Source organism: Gorilla gorilla, chromosome X (assembly GCF_029281585.2).
Source record: "Gorilla gorilla gorilla isolate KB3781 chromosome X, NHGRI_mGorGor1-v2.1_pri, whole genome shotgun sequence".
In the NCBI taxonomy this organism is placed as follows: Eukaryota; Metazoa; Chordata; class Mammalia; order Primates; family Hominidae; genus Gorilla; species Gorilla gorilla.
The window spans coordinates 107,486,726-107,498,061 of record NC_073247.2 but is presented as its reverse complement, the minus strand read 5'-3'; positions in this window follow the sequence as shown (position 1 = coordinate 107,498,061).

Below are 11,336 nucleotides of genomic sequence, written 5' to 3'. Positions count from 1 at the left end.
AAAATAAATCTCTAAATTGATTGAGACCTGTCTCAGACACTTTTTGTTTTACATTGCTAAATATTTAATTTGATTTTAATTTGTTACTCATTGAGTTAGAGCATTCATGCCAATTGTGGGATTGTTTCAGGGCAATGGGTGCTATCAGCATGGAGAATTTGGGCAAGTCAATCATTCTGATGATTAAGATTAATCATTCTGAGATATAACTAGTTGCTCTCTATTTTATATTCAGTAACACCCTTAAGATAATAGGTGACACCATGTTTTAATTTAATGGCATCTTCAGGCATAGCATAATTTAAGCCCCAGTATTAAAGCTATGAAGGTTTGCCAAAAGGTGTATTTCACCAGATAATAAAGTTAATTCAGAACTTACGTTGTAAAGATGTAAAAGCCATTCAGTGTCCTTTATCTTTTTGATGTATAAATTATTTTAGTAAATTGTGAATTGCTTGTTGGGTAAAATTGTGGACCTTTATTTCAGATTTTGTTTGTTTCCTCCCACTGTGTCCAGGTTTCTTCCTCCCTCCCTTCCTTCCTTCCTTCCTTCCTTCCTTCCTTCCTTCCTTCCTTCCTTCCTTCCTTCCTTATCGGTCACTGTATATACTTGGCTGGGGGTAGATTCCTTTCTTCTTTGCTTACATTTAAAAACGTCTCCCTCCAAAGCGAGACTCTGTCTCAAAAAAAAAAAAAAATGTCTCCCTCGAGAGGGCCTCAAATCAGTATCATCAGGGTCATAGGCCATGCTCATGGTAATAATTGTGTTTTAGAGATTAACGAAACTGAGTTTAAATCTGGATTGAATTTACCTTTTCACTGTGCCACAGGGGTGCCATGGGTGTTTTCTCTATAGCCCTGAGGATCAGGATCTTTGTTGCAGCAGAAGACTAGAAAGCAAAGGAGCACAACAGAAGAGTGCTGTATCCAAAATCCAGAAGTCTTCAGATTGAATATATCCTCTGGCTACAGCATGTGGGCCTCCTGTTTTCTCTATTTCCTTTTTTTTTTTTTGTCTATACAAATTTCTTCAGAATATTTTTGCATTTCTAGATAAATAATCCTGTGGCTTTCAATTTCTGCTTCTGTCCAATCATCCATGTGGTGGACTTTTTGGGTGGTTAGGTGGAAAGATATGGGTTCTTAGTTGCATGCATCATAGATGGCCACCTCTTCCTCCAGGAAGTACTAGCTTCCAGGGTCGGGGTCCATATCCAGTAAGTTAATTTTGTCTATGGCCTAGGTAGAGACATCAACTTCCATGATTAAAAGATTAACATCTTGCATACTAGCAAACCGTAGTGCTAAGAAAACCTCAGGCATATTGGCCAGGGTTTTTGCATTGGGGGAGCAGTTTAGTAAAAACCATGTACTCCTTTTCCCTTTCTTATCTCATCAGTTTCTGGACCATGGGCCACCATGTATGTGCATCTAAATACCTTTGGGGATAAGGAGAATGCATGTGACAGCAGCAAGAGAAGCAGCATCACAGGAGACAGGCAAGAGGGCTACCTTCACATGAACAGCAATGACTGTTAGGCAACGTGGGTTTCATGCTTAATTATTCCTGGGATAGTAGTCTCTTTTCTTTCTGCAAACTTCACAAAATCCCTTTCCCAGGACCATCTATCCAGGGGATGGAAAAATCACAAAATAATACTTGTATGTCTTCCAAAATCAGGAAATGACAGTCACCAGGCTAGATATAGTGACTAGAAATCTCTAGCACAACCCTAGTTAAGCAGGATTCAAGTAGTGACCAATTACGGCATGTGTGGTCACCAGCTTTGTAGGCAGGAGCCTCAGAGATCACCTACTTATTAGTCAGGGTTCTCTAGAAGGACAGAACTAATAGGCTCTATCTATCTATCTATCAATCAATCATATATATATATCCCATTATATATATGTATGTATATATATCCCATATATATATATGTGTGTGTGTATATATATATGTATATGGGAGTTTATTAAGTATTAACTCACATGATCACAAGGTCCCACAATAGGCCGTCTGCAAGTTGAGGAGCAAGGAGGGCCAGTCCAAGTCCCAAAACTGAAGAGCTTGGAGTCCAACGTTCAAAGGCAGGAGGCATCCAGCACGGGGGAAAGATGTAGGCTGGAAGGCTAGGCCAGTCTAGCCTTTTTACATTTTTTTTGTCTGTTTTATATTCACTGACAGCTGATCAGATGGTTCCCACCTAGATTAAGGGTGGGTCTGCCTTTCCCAGCCCACTGACACAAATGTTAATCTCCTGTGGCAGTACCCTCACAGACACACCCAGGATCAATACTTTGCCTTTTTCAATCCAATCAAGTAGACACTCAGTACTAACCATCACAAGTCCACCCCTTGTTAACTTGAACCCATACACATCTCCTGAAATTATACATAATCTTCAAATAAAGAAAATAATAAGGTCATAATTGCACCTAACATAATACAACTATCCTTTGTACAACTGGAAACACATCAATCTCCAACCCAAACACTATTACATAAAGTTAATACTTAAATGCTGATATAAAGTCAATAAATCTTATGTCACATGATAAAGGAAAAATAAAATAAAATGAAGATGTTTTCTTAGTACAAGTGTATACGTGCACAAACATATTTTTAACAAATGAAGGAGGAAATACTCATGACAATTACAGTACTTGTTTCTGCAGCTGGTCACGTGGTCGTAGCTAGTATTGATGACTATCTTCTTCTACTATTCATTTTGTATTCCCTTTGCCTTCAGCAAGCACCTCAGCAGGTTGTGTTTTTTTCCTGGTGGAGTGACCCAAACTTTCATTTCCGAAGGGTCTGGGCTATTTGTAGTCCTGCCATTGTAGTTTCCCATTGACCTTAATCACAGGGTATGGTAATACTAAGAGATGCCCTAATGTATCTCTTGTATTCCACGCATACTCTTCCTTACCTCTGTCGTGGAGTGATAAACTGATTTCATCTTGATAATTCGGGTCAGTCATCCAAGCCAACACTGTAACTCCCTTCTTAGCCGTTGACTTAAACGTAGGAGGAGCTCAAAGTTTCCAGGTGGCAATCTTAACTTCCAGTTTAATGGAATCGTTGTTGTGTCTCCTGGTGGCAGCATTCCTCCCTCTGGAACTAAGACTTCTAGACCAGCAGAACCTAATGTCGCAGAAACAGGAAGCAAAAATTTTGCTAGTGGATCACTAGGGGTGATGGTGAGTGGTGCTACTTCCACTTTCCCCCTTTGATTCCCAGACCCGTGAATCCTGGCTGTGGGAGAAAGAGTACCATATATTGGACGCTGATTCAGAGCATACATGGCCTTGTGGAGAACTTTGCCCCAGCCCTGCAAAGTACTCTCACTTAGTAAGCATTGTAATTGTGACTTCCAAAGGCCATTCCACTGTTCTATTAATCCAGCTACTTCAGGATGATGGGGAACATGGTAAGACTAGTGAATTCCATGAGCATGAGCCCACTGCCACACTTCTTTAGCCATCAAGTGTGTGCTGTGGTCACAGGGAATGCTGTGTGGAATACCATGACGGTGGATAAGGCATTCCGTGAGTCCACAGATGGTAGTCTTGGCAGAAGCATTGCACGCAGGATAGGCAAACCCATATCTGGAGTAAGCGTCTATTCCGGTGAGGAGAAACCTCTGCCCTTTCCATGATGGAAGAGGTCCAATATAATCAACCTGCCACCAGGTAGCTTGCTGATCACTCCGAGGAATGGTGCCATATCAAGGGCTCAGTGTTGGTCTCTGCTGCTGGAAAACTGGGCACTCAGCAGTGGCCCTAGCCAGGTCAGCCTTTGTTCTCCACATTTGGTCAAAGATACTATGTATGGAGCCACTAATGTCCTTGCCTCTCATGAGCGGTGAATCAGTAGTGTCAAATGCATTTATATTGCATAACTCTCTAAACAGTTCATGCCAAGGACTATCAATGTTCTCCATACTATTAGAAGAAGAGTCCTTAGCATTTTGGGGCATAATCATATTAAGCAGCCAACTCCAGAAACCCCAAAACCATTGAAACCACTCCTTTTTTAATATTCTGTTCCTCTAGAACCACTCCTGATACCAAAATCAGTATTAGTCAGATACGTATGTATAATATATATGTATAATATATACATATATATATAATATATATAAGTTATTAACTCACACGATCACAAGGTCCCACAATAGGCCATCTGCAATCTGAGGAGCAAGGAGAGCCAGTGCAAGTCCCAAAACTGAAGAACTTGGAGTCTAATGTTCCAGGGCAGGAAGCATCCAGCATGGGAGAAAGATGTAGGCTGGGAGGCTAGGCCAGTCTAGCCTTTTCACATTTTTCTGTCTGCTTTATATTCACTGGCAGCTGATTAGATTGTGTCCACACAGATTAAGGGTGGGTCTGCCTTTCCCAGCCCACTGACTCAAATCTTAATCTCCTTTGGCAACACCCTCGCAGACACACCCAGGATCAGTATTTTGCATCCTTCAATCCAATTAAGTTGACACTCAATATCAACCATCACACCTAAAAAATACAGGGCAAACCCAGTGACATGGCACACTGGATTATAGTCAATTAACAACAATTATTTTGTGGGGACCAGACAGTTTCAGGATGGGAAGAGATGGCATTATCTTACAAAGACAACACAGTACCACGTAGGCCAATGTGGAAGACCACCAGTAATCTTTGGATCTATCTAAGACACCCTTTGCTATATCATGGAACCAGTTAATTAGGCAAAACAGTAAGTTAAAGCTGACCAGGTGTCATCAGTTAAAGTTAGGCCATCCTATTCTTGATACCAATTGGTTTAGTCATCTCCAATTCACCCAAATAGCGAGAAAGGGATTCCCACCATAGGGTTATGGCGATGGCTGAACATATGATGCTTAACATTGAAAAGATGAGAATTATAGCAGTTTATTAGTAACATATACTCACAGCTTGGGGGAGGAAGACACTGAATACCATGCAGGGCCACACAAGAGTTAAGATAATAGTTCATATCAATAGAATAAAAAACAAAAATCACACATACCAATAAGTGCAGAAAAGGCATGTGACAAAGTCTAATATTCTTTTATAATAAAAAAAATCAAGAACTAGGAATAGAAGTAACTTTCTCATCATGATAAAGATATTCTACAAAAACCCACCGCTAACATTATACTTAATTGTGGAAGACTAGATGCATTTCCCTCATGTCTGAACTAAGTCAAAGATGCCCATTCTTGCCACTTCCATTCATCACCATACTGGAGGTTCTAGCCAGGGCAATTGGGCAAGAAAAAGAGAAAAAGAGGCATTCAGATTAGCAAGGAAGAATTAAACTATTTCTACTCAAGATGTCAGGGCTTGTATATAGAAAATCCCAAGGAATGCACTAAAAAACTGGTAGAACTAATAAACAAGTTTAGCAAATTATAGTTTACAAGAGCAAAATACAAAAATCAATTGTATTTCTACACATTTGTGATGAACAATCCAAGGAAAAAAGAAACTATTTCATTTATAGTATTATCAAAAGGAACAGAATACTTTGGAATAAATTTAACCAAATAAGTGCAAAATTTATACTCTGAAAACTACAAAAAGCATTGTAAAAAGAAACTAATGAAGATCTAAATAATTGGAAAAAAACCACATGTTCATGAATTGGAAGAGTTAATATTGTTAAATGATAATATTATACAAGTTAATCTGCAGATTCAATGCAAATCCTATTAGAATCTCAGCTGATTTTTATTTTAGAAATTGACAAGCTGATTCTAAAACTCATAAGAAATTTCAAGGTACCCAGAATAGCTAAGTAATATTGAAAAAGAAGAAAAAGCAGTCTTCACATTTCCTGATTTTAAAACTTACCATAAAATTAGCAGTTAATAAGGTAGTGTGATACTGCCAGAAGAACAAGCATGTATATCAATAGAGGGATTGAAAATCCAGATCATAAATCATATTCCAATGTACAACTGATTTTTGAGAAATGTCAATAATATTCAATTTAGAAAGTATATTCTTCACCACAAATGGTGCTGCAATAACTGTATAGTGACATGGAAAAGAAGAAAAAAAGCCAGACTCACCTGACACCATATACAAAAGTTAACTCAAAATAAATCAAACACCTAAATGTAAGAGCTATAACTGTAGAGCTCATAGAAGAAAACAGGGTAAATTTTCACTACAGAGTTGGCAAAGTATTCTTAGATATGGTAATTAGATATAACAGTTTCCCAAGTTATTCACTGTGGTGTTACATGGCCTATGAATTTCACTTCTAGGTGTATACCTAAGAGAAATAAAAACATACACTTACACAAAAACTTGTACATCAATGTTTGTATCGGCATTATTATAATGGCCAAAGAGCAGAAACAATTCAAATGTCCATCAACTGATGAATAAACAAAATGTGGTATATCCATAGTATTCATCCATATATGATAATATAATTTGTCCATGAAAAATTAAGGATGTACTGATGCATTCTACATGAATACCTTGAAAACATTATGCTAACTCAAAGAAACAAGTCGCAAAAGATGACGTATATGATTCCATTCATATTAAATATTCAAAACAGGAAAATCTGTAGAAAAAGGACAACATTAGTGATTTCTCAGAGATATAGGAGGGAATGATATGATAGCTAATATCATAGCTAGTGTGTGGCTTTCTTTTTTTTTTTCTTTTTTTTTTTTTTTTTTGTTGAGACGGAGTCTGGCTGTCGCCCAGGCTGGAGTGCAGTGGCGCCATCTCGGCTCACTGCAAGCTCCGCCTCCCGGGTTCACGCCATGCTCCTGCCTCAGCCTCCCGAGTAGCTGGGACTACAGGCGCCCACCACCTCGCCTGGCCAATTTTTTTTTTGTATTTTTCGTAGAGGGGTTTCACTGTGTTAGCCAGGATGGTCTCGATCTCCTGACCTGGTGATCCACCCGCCTCGGCCTCCCAAAGTGCTGGGATTACAGGCGTGAGCCACAGCACCCGGCCGTGGCTTTCTTTTTGTGATAAAATATATATAACAACATTTACCATTCTAACCATTTTTTATTTCAATATTTATTTTAGATTCAAAGGGTACATGTGCAGGTTTGTTACAATGAGATGTTGTGTGATGCTGAAGTTTGGGCTTCTATTAATCCCATCACCCAGATAGTGAACGTAGTACCCAACAGGAAGGCTATCAGGCCTTGCTCCCACCGCCCCGCCGCCTTACTCCCTCCTTTTGTAGTTTCCAGTGTTTATTGTTCCTGTCTTTACATCCATGTGTACCCAAGATTTAACTCCTGCTTATAAGTGAGAACATGAGATATTTGGTTTTCTGTTTCTGCATTAATTCACTTAGGATGGTGGCATTTAGCTGCATCCATGCTGCTGCAAAAGACATGAGTTCATATTTTTATGCCTGTATAGTATTGCATGGTATATATGTATCACATTTATTTAATCCACTCTTGATGCACACCTAGATTTATTCCATGTCTTTGCTATTGCAGTCTAACCATTTTTAAGCATGCAGTTCAGTGGTATTAAGTATATTCACATTGTTATGGAATGATTGCCACCATTTGTCCTCAGAACTTATTTTATATTCAAAAACTAAAATTCCACTTGCATTAAATACTAACTTCCCATTCCCACCCCCCACCCACTATACTATAAAGCTAGAGTAAATAAGACAGTGTGGTATTAATGCATGGATAGCAAATAGATGAAAGGAAATAAAGAATGTCCAGAAACAGACGCATACATATACAATTTCTTTATTCATGAGAAAGATTACTCTGTCATTGGGAAAGACTAAGTTTCTAGATGAATTATGTTGAGTTGTTGCAAAATTGTGGATCTTGACTCCTACCTCACACCATGTACAATAATTGAAAAAGCATAAAAAGTAGAGACATAAAAACTGTTTTAGTTTTCTTGGGCTACTATAACAAAATACCATTGGCTGGATAACATAAACAACAGAACTTAATTTCTCATGGTTCTGGAAGCAGGGAAGTCCAAGATCCAGGTGATGACAGATTCAGTGTCAGACAAGGGCCTTCTTCCTGGTTTGCAAACAGTTGCCTTCTTGCTGTATCCTCACATGGCCTAAAGAGAGAACATCTTCATGTCTCTTCTTACAGTGGAACTAATATATTCATAAGGGCTTCATTTTCATGACCTAATTACCTCCTGAAGTTCCTACCTCCAAATACCAACACATTGCAGATTAGGACTTCAGCATGTTAATTTAGGGGAAACACAAACATTCAGTCCGTAGCAAGAACAGAGTGTAAAAACAAATAAAATGGCAGAATAGAAGCCAGTGAAGGAGACGGAGAAGGAATAATCCCAAAGATCAGAGAAAATATTGAATAATATAACAAGCAAATTTCATAAAAGAGGAATTCATCAATTGTACTAAGTATTATGGAATAATTATGTATAGTATGGACTGAAAACAGGTTTTTGAATTGTGCAAATAGAAGGAAATTGGTAATTTTGTGACAGCAATTTTAATGGCAAGGTGAGGAACAGAAAGCAGGTTTTTGTGTGAACATAGTTAAACTGGAATTTAATTTCCTACAATTCCTTTCTCTATATAGCTCTAGAATAACGTGGCTCTCTGGATGTATTTTGTTTATTTGGAATGTGGATGAGAAACAGCAGATATCTTGTCTTACACTCAGGAGTTTAAGGCAAGACATAAGGAACTTTTGCAGCATGTGAATATTATTGCTTATCTACTGGCTCACCTTTTTGGCATGGGGCAGAAGCCAGGCTCACAGCAACTCCTCCTCTTGCTGGATCTCCTTCAGCTTTTCTGATTCTTAGGTTATATGTTTGTTTAGTGACACAAAGGGCAAAATCTTCACCTCCAGATCACTCCTTCATCACAGTTGGAGGTTTGGAGGTAATGAGAGACTAATGAGAGATTTAGCCTATCCTTGTGGGTTTCAGTACACCCTAACAGATTACAATTTGCTCCACTTCCTCCACTTCACATCTGTCATTCCATCCCAACTGCCTACCCTGCTGACTTTCAGGCTTCTGTACTATAAACAGAACTAAGAGTTTCACACAGATGCTAGCCAGTTCCTACAGCTGTATAAGATCAAATCCCTTATCATTTGTGTGCATGTGTGTGTGCGTATGTGTGTGTATATGTATGTGTGTGTGTTTCTCTTCTAGTGGCACCCTTCTCTTATTAAACTCTAACTGATTCACTCTGTGAAATGGGTTGAAAAATAGGTGAGAAGTGAAGAGAAGTAGAGTTGGTGAGAGTGTTCTATTAATCCTGAAGTTTAGGAATAAAGGATGAAGCGAAATAGTAAAGTTACCTGATGAGAAAGTGAGGTAGATAAATGGGTGTTTTTTTAGAGAATGAATCTGATCATATTGATAGTTGAAATAGAAAGAACCCATCAAGAGAGAGATTGAAAATATAGCCATGAGGGAGGACAACTGATAGAATGAGAGAGTGAGCAAGTACAGGTGAGTTTATATCTTTTAAAAAGGAAAACATGTACTCAGAAATTATTTTAAGTAAGTCATGTTTCTTAATGCTGGGGATACAAAGATGAATAAAACATCCTTAGGTCTCCAGGGAGAATGGAAGCAGAGACAGATACACCATTTAATATAGTAATATTAAAACAATATATTGTAATAGGAATGGTAATGGAGATATACACAGAGTATATTTGGAATACGGATGGGGAACACTTAGTTTGGTCTCAAGGATTGCAGGCAACAAGATTCGGGGGATCAGGGGATGATGCTTGAATTAAGCTGTGCAGGTTATTTATTTGCAGCTCCTCTTGCTGCACAGCCAATACTACTTCATAGTTTACTGTTCTTTGTCATGTTCCTTAGGCTTAGAATGACCTTCCTCCACTTATTAGCTAAAAAAACTTCAGTAATAACACTTATTTGTTACTGAAATATGAAATGCAAAATGGATCAGAAGTCCAGTTAAACATGTTTGTTTAAAGATGTGTGCTAGCTTCTACTCCCAGGACTCGACTGAAATAAAAACAAGTGAATAGAAATTGCATACATCCACAAGGTCAAACAAAATGAGAGACATCAGCAAACCAGAAGGATGTAAACATTATTGGAAGCTGGAAAGCACATGAAGAAATAGGAATTCACTTAGCGGAGTTGGAAGGGCTGAAACCAACGCAATGACACTGGGAAAAATCAAGGAGGAATAAGCCAAAAATATGCTGCGGAGCCCAGAAATATAGTAATAATAGGAGATGTTAGTTTCCTCCAAAGGCGGAGGAAAAAGTTGAAGACAGGAAAATTGATTGCAAGTTTGTAGGGGAAACAATTAGAACTCAGGAAATCAGTCTTAGTTTCCCCTAGCAGAAGATTAGAGGGTTATTTTCTACGGAAATGTTTATAGGGAAAATAAACCCTAGGAAATGTTTCCCTAGAAAATAAATCCTCTCAAGAGAAAATATCACCATTGGACAACTCCTATCCATAAACATATAGCTTCTAAGTCACATCTTAGTATCTGCCTCTTAAATATGAGTTGGCAGCCAAGAATTGCCCAGTATTTGAAGGAAGACTTTAACAATAGCAGACACCAAAACAAACAAACAAAAAAAAACTTAGAGGAAGCAAAATCAATGCAAAAAGCAGAAGGAAATCATAAAAATAGAACTTTAATTAGTATCCTAAGTAATAGGAATAAATAAAAAATACATTGTTTTCATGACATAAGAGCAGTACAGTATAAAAAAGAAGTATTAAAAGAATAAAAGGTTCTTGAAAATAAAAATACTATAGTTATCATTTAAAAACTAATCAGTAGAAGGATCAGATGATACATTTGAGCATGTGTTCCAGAAAAGAAAAATAAATAAATAAATGTAAAATAGTACAGTAAATAAAGGAAAAGTAGAGGATCCTTACATAAGATGCACATTTTGATAATAATGGCCCTGGGAAAAGAGAAGAAATAGAATTGTAAAGAAAATTCATTTTAAAAATAAAGAAAATTTCCCAGAACTGAAAGTACCTTCATTTCCAGATGGAAAAGACCTACCAAATGGCCAGCACAATGAATCCAAGCAGAAAGAAGGCATAATTTATGAAATTGGGGAACACTGGGATGAAGAAAAAATTACAAAAACCTTCAAGGAGAAGAAAAATCTTTTTGTTTCATTGATATTTTTGTTTTTTTTTTTTAATTTCAACTTCATTTATTTCTGCTCTCATCTTTATTATTTTTTTCTTCTACTAATTTTGGGTTTGGTTTCCTCTTGGTTCTCTAGTTATTTAAGATGCATCATTAGATTGTTCATTTGAAGTTTTTCCTCTTTTTTGATGTAGGCACT